Source organism: Anopheles merus, chromosome X, assembly GCF_017562075.2.
Source record: "Anopheles merus strain MAF chromosome X, AmerM5.1, whole genome shotgun sequence".
NCBI classification, from domain to species: domain Eukaryota; kingdom Metazoa; phylum Arthropoda; class Insecta; order Diptera; family Culicidae; genus Anopheles; species Anopheles merus.
In genome coordinates, this window is record NC_054081.1 from 23,176,083 (window position 1) to 23,188,665 (window position 12,583).

General features: G+C 42.0%; 1 long non-coding RNA gene across 1 annotated transcript; it reads right to left on the reverse strand.

The window, feature by feature from the left end:
* Window positions 1-11,763: 11,763 nt before the first annotated feature.
* On the reverse strand, window positions 11,764-12,480 carry LOC121592867. Its single transcript, XR_006004703.1, has 3 exons — window positions 12,228-12,480; window positions 12,056-12,151; window positions 11,764-11,982 (listed from the first exon to the last, which is right to left on the reverse strand). It is a non-coding gene; the product is annotated as an uncharacterized LOC121592867 (long non-coding RNA).
* Between the last annotated feature and the right edge of the window lie 103 nt (window positions 12,481-12,583).

Below are 12,583 nucleotides of genomic sequence, written 5' to 3' on the forward strand. Positions count from 1 at the left end.
TAGGGTGTAATATCGAAATTCTATCGAAATTCATCTGCAATGATTGCATTGAGTATTTGCGTAATTGTTTGCCACTGTGAAGCCAGTAGATGCGATTTCTAATTCCTGATCTGTTTATTTATGTTGCCCAGGTATTATTTTTACTGTTTGGTGGGTTGCATCGATCTTCCGATCCAGCTAACGCAGTATTATAGCTACTTGTCCCTCTGTCTTCATTTCAGCTTCTTTTGGAATCTCAAAAATGAACCTGGGCTTTCTTTCGATGCTTTTAGTGTAGTCTTATAGTTCCAAGATGTTGGCGACCAAAATGCAAAAACGGGTTTGGACGCTACGGGGTGCCATTCTTTGATCGCGCACGCTTTTGATTCACTTTTTTGGCAATCATGGTTAGAGGTCGACTGATAGGGGTGTCAAATTTTGTCTGCTAACTAATGGGATACAGATCCCCCATAATTAGCTCAAAGTGTAATTAACGTTTTATTAGTGCGGGTTAAGATAAACCCATGAAAATTCGTTAATTGTTGTCCATTTTTTAATGCAACCGTTATGTAACATTAACATTATTTTAACACCACCCTAAGACTTTCTTACTGAAGGTCGCATACGAAATTTTATGATTAATATTTTTGTATATTAAAAAAATGTTTATAAGTAGGTTATATCAATTTTGAACAATGCTTGGATGACACAATTATAGGAAAACAGCAATAATACCAATCACATTGCTTGATATCATTAACCAATTATTTTGTTTCTAAAATTTTATAATGTAATAATTAATCAGAATAATAGAAAAACCGCATTCTCCTGGCCCGCGGCTTTAGATCATTTACTAAATTTGGCCCGTTGCCTTAAAAGTTTGCCGACCGCTGACGTAGACCATTTGGGTTCAATGGACATTACGGAGAAAAGGTATAAATATTTGTTTGCAGTAGTTGATGCGTTTAGTAAATATACCTGGATATATCCTACTAAAACGACGAATTCATTTGAAGTAATTCAGCGATTAACGACACAGAGCGAGATATTTGGTAATCCAAGGCGTATTATAAGCGATAAAGGGGCTGCGTTTACGTCAAACGATTTTAAGCGGTATTATGAGGATCAGGATATCGAGCGTGTGGAAGTTACGACAGGTGTTCCGCGCGGAAACGGGCAGGTAGAGAGGGTAAATCAAGTGATTATTGCTATGTTGCGAAAGATGAGTGTAAACGATCCCGCGAAGTGGTATAAGCACGTTGCCAATATTCAGTGGTGGATTAATTCTAGCCCACATCAGAGCATCGGTGTTACCGCTTTTGAAGCGATGTTTGGAGTACCGATGAGACACGAAGGAGATTTACGACTAGGTGAGCTGATGGTAGAAATTCGAGTGGCCCAACATCACGATCAACGAGAGCAGACTCGAGCTAGTGCCAGTGTTTCTATCGAGAAAGCCCAAGAAGAACAACGGAGATCGTACGACTTACGAGCGCGGTCGGCTACAACTTACCGCGAAGGCGACCTGGTGGTGATTAAGTAGTACGTAGTTCGGGCCTGGAAGGAAGTACGCGACTACCGAAAGTACGCGAGAGTACCTTGGACCATATAAGGTAACCAGTGTTCGGCCTCATGATCGCTATGACGTGGAGAAGATCAATGGCGAAGAGCCAAAAGTGGCTTCGTCACATATGAAACCATATCGGTTTTAATGCGGTGGGGATCCTTCGGGGCGAAAGGATCGGTCGAGGAAAGGCCGTGTGAAGTAGAGAAAAGAGATAGCGATATCGTGACGAGCGCCGATTGAGCGAAGGAGGGAATTTAAGCGGCGCGCGCTGCTGGATCGAGAGGTCAGTTGAACGAAAAATGTCGAAGGTGAAGGACGAGCGAATTGAAGAAAATAAAGTGAACTGAACGAAAGTCACCCATCTTCTTCTTTTGGTGTTAAACTGATTCTCACATGTATGATGAAAATAGACAGCTGTTTCACACGAAAAATGGTATTCACATTCCTGGCCTGGGATAGGGAGTGGAGTGTCTTTTAATGCAAAAACTAAAATTTTCATTCTTGGCCCTAATCGACCACATCAAGTTTTTGGACCGAAGAGAAAGGGAAATGGGAAAGGTTTCAGTTAGAAGGAAGGGAGGAAAACAATATAATTTCATCATCGTTGGCCTAAAGCGTCGGATCAAATGCATTGAACGCTACGCACGAGTTGGGTAAAGCGAAAATCCGTTACAACAGCTGCCTCACGCAAACTACATGCACATACGACATTAAATGGCTCCGAAACCGATCTCAACACAACGTTTCGTAGCCGTAGAAATTAGCAAGAAAAATTGGCTGACACCAAGCATGCTCTTTTTATCTGTTGAGATTTCATTCAAGAATCGATTCCGATGTCGATGTGTGCGCTCTTTAAATTGGCCTGTGTCTGTGTTATCACGTAAAAACTAAGAACTCGTGCCACGGCTAACCTTTGGGGCCCAGTTAAAATTGTGGACTGGAGGAAGTGATGGTCGAAAGGCAAGCTGTTGGAGGGTTTGGGTCAGATTTCGAAGGGTCGACGGAAAGTAAATAGCGATATGAATGATCGCGTAAAAATTTAACTAATAAAGCGGTCGGCAGCGGTCGGCTATGTCCGGCCCGCCGCAATATGCAGTCAGGCCCGGTCTGAAAATATTGGCGCGATTTTGAAAGATAGGAAGATCCAATTCATTAAAAATTAACTGAACATATTTTAATATGACAAATCATATCGTCAAACTCTTCCAAATTTGATCACCATAACATGGATTGTCGCAACAATCAATATGGTCAAATTTGAGGAGAAATTAGAAAATAGAAACGAATAATTCCATAAAAACATGGCTGTTGATTTTACGAGAACAATGGTTACACACTATTGCTTTTTAAAGATGCAACGATTTTCTAGGAGCTTTTTTAACAAATGCGCTATCAATTTGTCTGACCTGGCCTTAATTGTCCGTGCCCTCATAATAGTACTGAACGATTGTACGTTTGTCTCGATATTTTTTCAGCTGTTAACTATTTTGTGCCATCTTCAGATATATCCTAGAAAACAATTTGAAACATGGAAGGAAGGGTACGTTAAGAAGCGATATTGCGATTTTGCTTTATTGTTTTGAACTTTTTATGACTTTTGCACACTATGCTGCAGACTCTTAATTGAAGAATCTTTACAATCAATTTTAGTTATTGTAATTTAATAAAATGAATTTGAAACTTGCTTGGATGATATAATAATGTAAGAAAACCAATAATCGATCGCATTGTTTAATAACATAAATATCATATCATTTTGTGTATTAACTGTAATAATATAAAAATGTATGTGTAAAACAAATGCATTCTCCTGGCCCTCACCGCTCGATCATTTAGAAAGCAGCTGATCTAAAGCAGTGGTCTCCAACCTGTGGTCCGTGGATTACTTGAGACAAACATACTGCAATACAAGGTATTTCCAGTTACTTTCGAATGAAAATATTGTTTTCCCGCGTGCAAGAAGTTATCGCTCTGACCGATTGAAAATGAAGTGGCCGTAATTCGAAGCAAGACGGTACTTCAGTATTCATTGTATAGGTAACCACCAACGTAAAAGCAAAATTTTGTTTTCATGTTATGCTGACGATGACGATTTTAGATCAAATCGTCCGTACTATGAAACACGAGCTGGAAACTGTAAAATAGGAAAGAAAATATCGTTTAGAACCATCGTTCTTGTCAATAAAAGACAAACGTAACTGGCTTAGCGAAAACGATAACTTCGTCTAACGATCATCTATCGACTTCTCATTTAAGGAGTTTACTTATGTCCTCCTACCTCCTATCCACAGTACCCAAAATTTGAACAAACCATAAAGCTTTTCTGGTATTACTGATTGTTTAGTCATTGATATCGATTAAAAATTGGCAAAAAAAAATGTATTGAAATTGGGGTTTTTATTGATGCGCAGGGTGGCAGTCCATTCTGCTCATGTTCATCTCTGTTTCATAAAGTTTTATACAGATGTGAACTGTATTTTTCGAAACAAGTTTGTTGATTTGGTATGCACTCACGGTAATCACGAAATTTCAGCAAGAACAGCAAAGTGGTGTGAAGATTTTTCTCAACTAAAACATTAATCTCGCAAACCGAAAACGCACCTAAAATTTTATCGGGGTGTCTGTAAGCGGTTACCAAATCAAATTTTTGTTCATCACGAGCAAGCGAGCATCGCATTATGTTTGCTTTTGAGGATGAGACTGACTTACATGTCGTTTTGACAGAATAAATAGCTGCATTTTCAGTAATTTGTTTTACTCATATTCAGTGAAACGACAAACGTTGGTGTTTACCTTTCTGAAATACCGTCTTGCTTCGAATTACGGCCACTTAAGGCAATTTTTGGAATTTCATATGTTTATACTAATTCATTTTCAATCGGTCAGAGCGATATAGCGATAAAGCGATAAAGTAAAATCGCAATATCGCTTCTTAATGTACCCTGCCTTCCATGTTGCAAATTGATTTCAGGATATTCTGAAGATGGTACAAAAACCTTAACAGCTGAAAAATTATCGAGACAAACGTGCAATCGTTCAGTACTATTACGAGGCTTTACGGACAAGTAATGCTAGATCAGACAAATTGATAGCGCTTTTCTTAAAAAAGCTCCTAGAAAATTGTTCTCGTCTTAAAAAGCTATTGTTCTCGTAAAATCAAAAATCATTTTTTGGGAAATATTCGTTTCTATTTTCTAATTTCTCCTCAAATTTGACGATATTATCTTCGATAGTCTTCGATAGACGATAGTACAATCTTCCTATCTTTCAAAATCGCGCCAATATTTTCTTGGGCCTGACTGCATATTGCGGCGGGCCGGACATAGCCGACCGCTGCCGACCGCTTTATTAGTTAAATTTTTACGCGATCATTCATATCGCTATTTACTTTCCTTCGACCCTTCGAAATCTGACCCAAACCCTCCAACAGCTTGCCTTTCGACCATCACTTCCTCCAGTCCACAATTTTAACTGGGCCCCAAAGGTTAGCCGTGGCACGAGTTCTTAGTTTTTACGTGATAACACAGACACAGGCCTATTTAAAGAGCGCACACATCGACATCGGAATCGATTCTTGAATGAAACCTTAACAGATAAAAATAGCGTGCTTGGTGTCAGCCAATTTTTCTTGCCAATTGTGTTTCAGAGCCGGTTGTGTTCGGAGCCATTTAATGTCGTATGTGCATGTAGTTTGCGTGAGGCAGCTGTTGTAACGGATTTTTGATTTACCTAGCTCGTGCGTAGCGTTTAATCCATTCGATTTTCTCTGGAAATGTCCGCGTGGTTTCGATGCTCGTGCACCAGCCATCCGAGCAAGCAAGGAATGTTGGTTTCTTGTTCTTTGCAACGCTTTAGGCCAACGCTGATGAAATCATATTGTTTAGCTGCTGCTGATAATACAATGCTTCTGATAAATAAAATAAATATGCTTCTGATAGTTCTGATAGTAATAGTAAATCTGACAGTAAGCATAGCCCCCGGGGGGAAAATGTGTATATATAAATTAAGCCATATATGAATGAACATGGCCCATAGGTCCCTTGCGCATTTCCATACCACCACCACCCCCCCCCCTCCCTTCTATCTTAAACCTTTTCCATTTCCCCTTCTCTTCGGTCCACAAACTTCATGTGGTCGATTAGGGCCAAGAATGAAAATTTTAGTTTTTGCATTTAAAAACACACACACACTCCAGTACCCCAGGCCATGAATGTGAATACCATTTTTCGTGTGAAACAGCTGTCTGCTTTCAGCATACAATTGCCAAGCGGTAGCAGGGGCCTCGTATACAAGAACAGGACGGTTCATCCCAGCCAAGAGCGCACACAATGACATCGATTGAATCGTTTCTCGAATGACACCTCAACCCACTAAAGCACCGTTGACCAAACGACCTTCCTAGGCTTTTTAAAACGACTTGTGCTTAGTGTCAATTTTTCCTGCTAATTTATTCGGCTACGAGCCGGTGTATTGAAATTTTATGTAGGGGCCTTTAAATTTTTGTCTGTATATGATGTATGCTTGTGGCTTTTGTAACGGGTTTTCTTTGGTGGTTAAACGCAGCGTTCTGTTCTGTGTTTTGTGGATTGGAATTTAGCAGCAAGTGTCTCAGCGTTTTTCCGGTGAGCTCGTGCACCGTCCATCCACACCAAGACACCAAATGGACGGGGCCTCCTTACCGACGGGGCCCCTTACCGACGGGGCCCCTTACCGACAGGGCCCCTTACCAACGTGACCCCTTCATCGAAGCGTCCACATAATCGATGGGATCCCCAAAACCACCTTTGAGTTTTGGCTTCAGTATAGCTGTAACGGTTTTTTTTATTTTGTCTTCACGCAAAAAGTTGTATGTAAATAGTGATAAAACATCATTTTAATATTAACATGGTATTGACCGCAAAAGTTGAGTAGTTAAAAGCAGGCACACTCGACGATCCCAGGCTTGAGATTTGAATACCATTTTTCGCGTGAAAACAGCTCTCTGTTTTGGGCACACATCTGCAAAACAAGTATAGGGGCCCCTGACAAGCACAGTCACGTTTCATCCAAGCCACATTGAAAAGCGCACACATCGATATCGATGGAATCGTTTCTCAAATGAAACCTCTACCCACTGGAGCACCCTTGCTTGCTTGGTGTTAGTCAATTTTTTCTGCTAATTTTAACGGCTACGAGCCGGTGTATTGATTTTGTGTTTCGTGACGTTTAAATTTTTGTTTGGGTGTGTTGTATGCTTGTGGTTGTTTAACGGGTTTTCGGTGATGGTTAAGCGCAGCGTTCTGTGCATTCGATTCAGCAGCAAGAGAAACCACGCAGAGTTTGGGTGTCTCGTGCACTGGCATCCACAGATTTCTTAGAATGTGAATGTGCTGCTTTAAGTAGTATGGGGCCCCGGTTTTCTGAAGTTCGGGGCCCTCGACGAACTATAGTGAAGTTAAGCGATGAGGAAGTCTTTTTGAAATTGATGGCTAAAGTCCTATCAGGAAAGGGGGAGGGGGGGAGGGTAGCATTGAGACGAAGTCGAACATCCACATTGACGGAGCCCTCTAGATCGCCGGGGCCCCTGGCGGCCACCTAGTCCGCCCACTGTTTAACGCGCCACTGGGCATTGTTATTCAATTTGGACGCCAATTGGATCTAGTTTTTGCAAACCTAGCCGCAGTAAATATTTTGTGTGACTCGATCACCGCCCTTCAGAACCCTGCGAATGGTACACAGTCCCTAGGGAATTCCTTCTCATACGTCTCACGCTGTTGCAATCCAGTTCTTAGAGAAGACAGTCATCATTATTCATTGGATATGGTGATTCATTTTCACACGCAATTCTCCCGTAACGCAAACCCGCGCCGTCCAGCAGCAGCCGTATTTTTTTTTTTCAAAACGGATGTGGAATGTATGAACTCTCTAATAGCGTCGTTTGACCTTAATTTCGACTGTTCCAATTCTACGACGATCTACTTACGATGGTTACCACAGAACTAGATCAGTATTGCATAGGAGAATACTTTTTATGCACTGAATAATTATCGGCGACAAAATCGTGTGCTCTACCGCTCCTACATACGCCGCACTGAAAGCCAACTTTTTACGAAAACGACGCGATTCTGTTACAATGCTACAATGGAGTAACTAGTACTGATACGTCCGATATTTGCGACACGTTTGCCAACCGCTTCGCTGATGGATTCACTGTTCCAGTCGATGACCAAAACTTACTTGCTGAAGCAACGAACAATACGCCTTCCGATGTGATTGATTTTATTTTACCGTCGATTGATGAAGTCACCGTAGTTCATGCACTCAATAATTTAAAACCGACTACTTCATCTGGGCCTGATAGCATTCCAGCGTACATATTAAAACACTGCCGCCACTCAGTTGCACCCATCTTATCGAAAATATTTAATGCTTCATTAGCGCGAGGAATCTACCCGGCGCCATGGAAACACGCTCGAATGGTTCCGATTCATAAGAAGGACAGCCGTCTTGAAGCTAGCAATTATCGTGGCATAGTCTCTCTCTGCGCATGTGCTAAGGTGTTTGAACTACTTCTGTACAAACCGCTACTCACTGCGGTACACAACTATTTGAGCCCAAGTCAGTACGGTTTTTTACCAAAGAGGTCTTCCACATCTAATCTTGTCAAATTTGTCGGTTATTGTTTCGACAACTTGGATCGTGGCATCCAAATTGATGCTGCATATATAGACTTTAAGGCCGCATTCGATAGCAATTCGCACGTTATTTTGCTTTCAAAGCTTTAAAAAATGGGTTTCACTGATATACATATAACCGAACTTCGCTCATACTTAACCGGTCGCTCATATCACATAAGTATCGAACCTTATCGCTCTCACACCTTTCCCAGTACGTGCGGAGTCCCTCAAGGAAGTAATCTGGGCCCATTACTTTTTCTCATTTACATCAACGATCTATCGTTTGTGCTACCGGCGGACCTACACCTCATGTACGCCGACGATGTGAAAATATTTCTTCCTGTGAAAAATGCTAGAGACTGTCAACACCTACAGATAGTCCTTAATGAACTCGATAGTTGGTTCATCAGAAACGAATTAGAAGTATGTGTGGATAAATGCCAGTGCATTTCATTCAGCAGAGCCCGAAGCCCTATCTTATTTAATTACTCGATGAGAGACTCGCATCTTGTTCGAACATCATGTATTCGCGACCTGGGAGTGTTACTAGACGACAAACTTTCATTTCGTCCTCATATCGACAGCGTTATTGCGAAGGGAAACCAACTGCTTATTCTTATAACGCGCACCTGCAGTGAATTCATCGATCCCGTGTACATCAAATCGATCTACTGTTCCGTTGTGCGATCTTTTCTTCAGTACTACTCTACGGTTTGAAGCCCGCCTACTGTTGGTAATATAAATCGACTTGAAGCCTTGCAAAGGAAAACCTCTAGGTACGCGATCTGGCTCCTTCCTTGGCAATCTCACCATACTAGGCCTTCCTACCATCATCGGTCTCTGCTTCTCGGACTCGAAACACTTAGCAAACGGTGTCAAAATGCGCAGTGCGTTTTTATCTTCCGGCTTCTCAACGGCAAGATCGACTTCCCCGCACTCTTAAGTCGAGTCAACCTATTCGCTCCCTCCCGAACACTGCGGTCCATTTTCCATCTGCGCATCCCCCACACGCGTAATAACCATGGTCAGGGTCATCCTATGCTTCGCATGTCATAGGAATTCAACGATGCATTAGAGTTAGTCGATTTCTGTTTGTCCATGTCAGCGTTAAAGGAAAGATTGCGGTTGCGTGATGTGTAACGTATATGTCTGATGTATGTGTAAATTATTTATAATATAAACGACTAGACCAATAGGTCCGTCTGTTTTAATAAACAAATATGAATAAATTTAACTGTTCGGTTAGGCTCGGTAAACTTCACGAAGACGCCGGAACAAAAGGACGCAGAATTTTTCATGATTTTGTAGGACTTCGGCTGTTTTGGACCACGCATGTAGGCGCTGGAACTAACCCTCGCTTGCGTAGTGTGTGCAGCAGTGTGCGTGACACACTGTCGTCCTCCTGAACATTGACCGATGGCAGCGCAACTGCCAAGGCAAGTCCAGGGGTCGGTACAGCTGCCCACAACAATGCTTTTTTATGAAACATGCTTAACATTTACTTTAAACGAATACGAAAAAATCGATAAAACAATAAGTGAAATTGTGCATGCTCGTGGTTGTTTCCATAACGAGAGGAATTTAGCTGTGAGAGTGTTCAATCAAAAGAAAACAACAGTTTTTTTTTCATTTCGATGAAAGGCAAAAATAACAGAGGACGTGTTCAACGTGTTTTTAACTGTTTCTGTAGTTAAAGTAGAATAATTACCACAAAAACTAATTCTGATTCGCTGCACGTTATTTCAATGGTGAATAGAATGTTCATGTCAAATCGCTCGCTGCCATCGGACTTGACAGAAGAAACCAATTCCACCTTCTTAGTCTAATATGGGCGTTAGGGATAAGAACATGGAAAATTGAGGTGCATAATAGTATTTGTACATTGAATTTTTTGTACCTGTATTTAAGTGACAATATTTGATACACATCTTTCGAGATGTTGCAAACAAAATCAAACGCTAGTATTCTTGCACAAAAACAATAGCTCTGACACACAACATTTTTACTCAAATCAATCACCATGCCTCGCCCGTGAATGATGTAGGCAGGCCTTTAATACAGAAGAGTTTTTGCGCCAGATAAGAAGAAGAAATATATTAAGTACAAAATTTGTAATGAGTATAAATGTTAGAGGTGGCGTTGCTGGAAGATAAGAAGATAAAATTACTTCTTTATCTAGTATTTGGCGTAGCGTCTTACGTGGACATGCCGGACTATCAGGCCTATTAATTTACTCGAATGACATTCGATTCCGTCGGAACCCAACGGTCACCAGCACTCAGAGATCCGTTGAATTAGAAGCTGACTTTGAAGCTGAATTAGCGAAATATTTCAGCACACGAGGTAACCCGAAGCAAACCCAGACGGAGTTCGGCACGAACCTTCGTTTTATTAGCCCCCTCCCCCTGTTTTTGCCAGGATTTCTTTCTAAAACGATCCAGTGCACACCATTATACTAAGTTAATTCGATTTCTTGAATATCGAATCAACATAGAACATAATTAAAAAAAAAAAAAAACACTTTTTACAGTCGCACTGAGCAAAAAATAACAAATTCAGCACAGCACTTTCTGCTCCTCATCGCTGTTGCTCCTGGTGTTTTCTCGCTGCACTGTGCGGGCCACCTGCTCCAACACTACGACACAGCCACAGGTTTTGTTGTCTCCGTTCGCCGTGAAACACACATGAAATGGAAGAAAAATGTTATTAATTAGAAGGGAGGATGTTTGTTGATAATTTTAATCACTTTTACTTACCTCAAATAAAACAAATCTCCATTTTTCACGGGGTTTATCCGCCGACTACCAAGCGCAGAAACACTACACAAGCACCAACCTCACTGGACTGAACGTAAAGCCTACTGCGTTAATGTGTGTATGCGCTTCTGCCAAGCCAACCGCGCCGTACTGCGTTTGTAGCCAAGTACGTGTGTGTGTATATTTGCACCACTGGACACAGAACACAAATCTCACCGCACAGCAGAGCGTATGTCGCCAAGTGTGTGCATGTGTGTATTTGCACCACTGAATTCTGAACGTCCACCACACCGCACCAAACAGCGTGTATCGCCAAGTGCGTGGCTGTGTGTAGTATCACCGTGGACTGCAGAAAACTACCTGCACTAGAACAGAGCGCTGGTGTGGCCAAATGTGTGCATGTGTGTACTTGCTCCACTGAAAGCCGGTATCGCACCAGATTTCGGTTGTCGCCTTGTGCGTGCGTGTGTGTTATTCTCACAGCACACTCGTTCATCATTTTTTTTTCCTTTTTTCGCTTGAGTCACTCGATTTCGTTCTTCGCTGATTTCCCAGCTAGCAAAGCCGAAGGCCTTTGTATGGGAGCCATCGCGCTCATCAAGGCTCACTTAGTCGCGCGGATAAAGCTAAATGTGCGCGAAGGCGAAAAAACCCGAAAGCGCTTCGTGTGGCCCTCTCTCGTGTTTCTAGTTTTATTCTCTCTCGCATGTCATCACTCTCTCCCAGTTTTTTCGGATTGAAATGAGAATTCACTCTCTTGATTTGGTTGCGGCAGTCTAGCTGCTTCACACTCTTTATTCTCTTCTTTTTGCAGTTCCCACAAGAGGATTCACACATGTGTTCTCACATACTTACAACACACACACGGTGGTTGGAAGCCTGGCGCGGCTGTTTCCAATTCTGTCTTTTCTTCTTTCCTCTTCACACCGCGCTGGAGCCCGTGGTGGTGCGCGTGTTCAGCCTGCTTGGTTCAGGAAAGATGTAATCAGATTTGACGCGCCTCAACTGCGGTGTTGTATGAAGGCTGTTGATGAAAGTACACAATTAATAGACACACTTTGTTAAAAAAATTACACTTGAAGATGTGACAAACTTACCTTTGTGCTCGAGGATCAATTGAACCTTGAACGCCTGTGCACACAGTGTCGCAATTTGAAGAGGTTTGGAGAACAGCTAGCGGTAGCAGCACACATCTGAAACATGTAAAGTGCAATGTTTTAATTAGAATAAATGTCACATAACACTAGACACTTAGAAAAGGACACTTACCGAAACAATTAGATGATAACAATTTGTCCTCCGATAAAGCAGAAAGAACACCGCGGATGGCGCAGTATGGAAAGTGTTTCACGCAGGAAAAATAGTTCACGCAGCACACAAACACACACTCTCACGTCCACGGTTCAGAGCACACTGAAGTCGCTCTTTGGCTTGGATGGAAAAGAGCAAACACCCTGATGAGTGCGATGGAAGAAAATGACGTGTGTTCAGCAGGGATGGGTAGGATCAAACTAGTGTTGGCCGTTCCGGTCCGAACCTAGTAAAAAAGTTCCGTTCTTCATGTAGGCCGTTCCGTTCCGATCCTTTATACAAAATCGTTCCGTTCCGTTCATTCCGTTCCGATC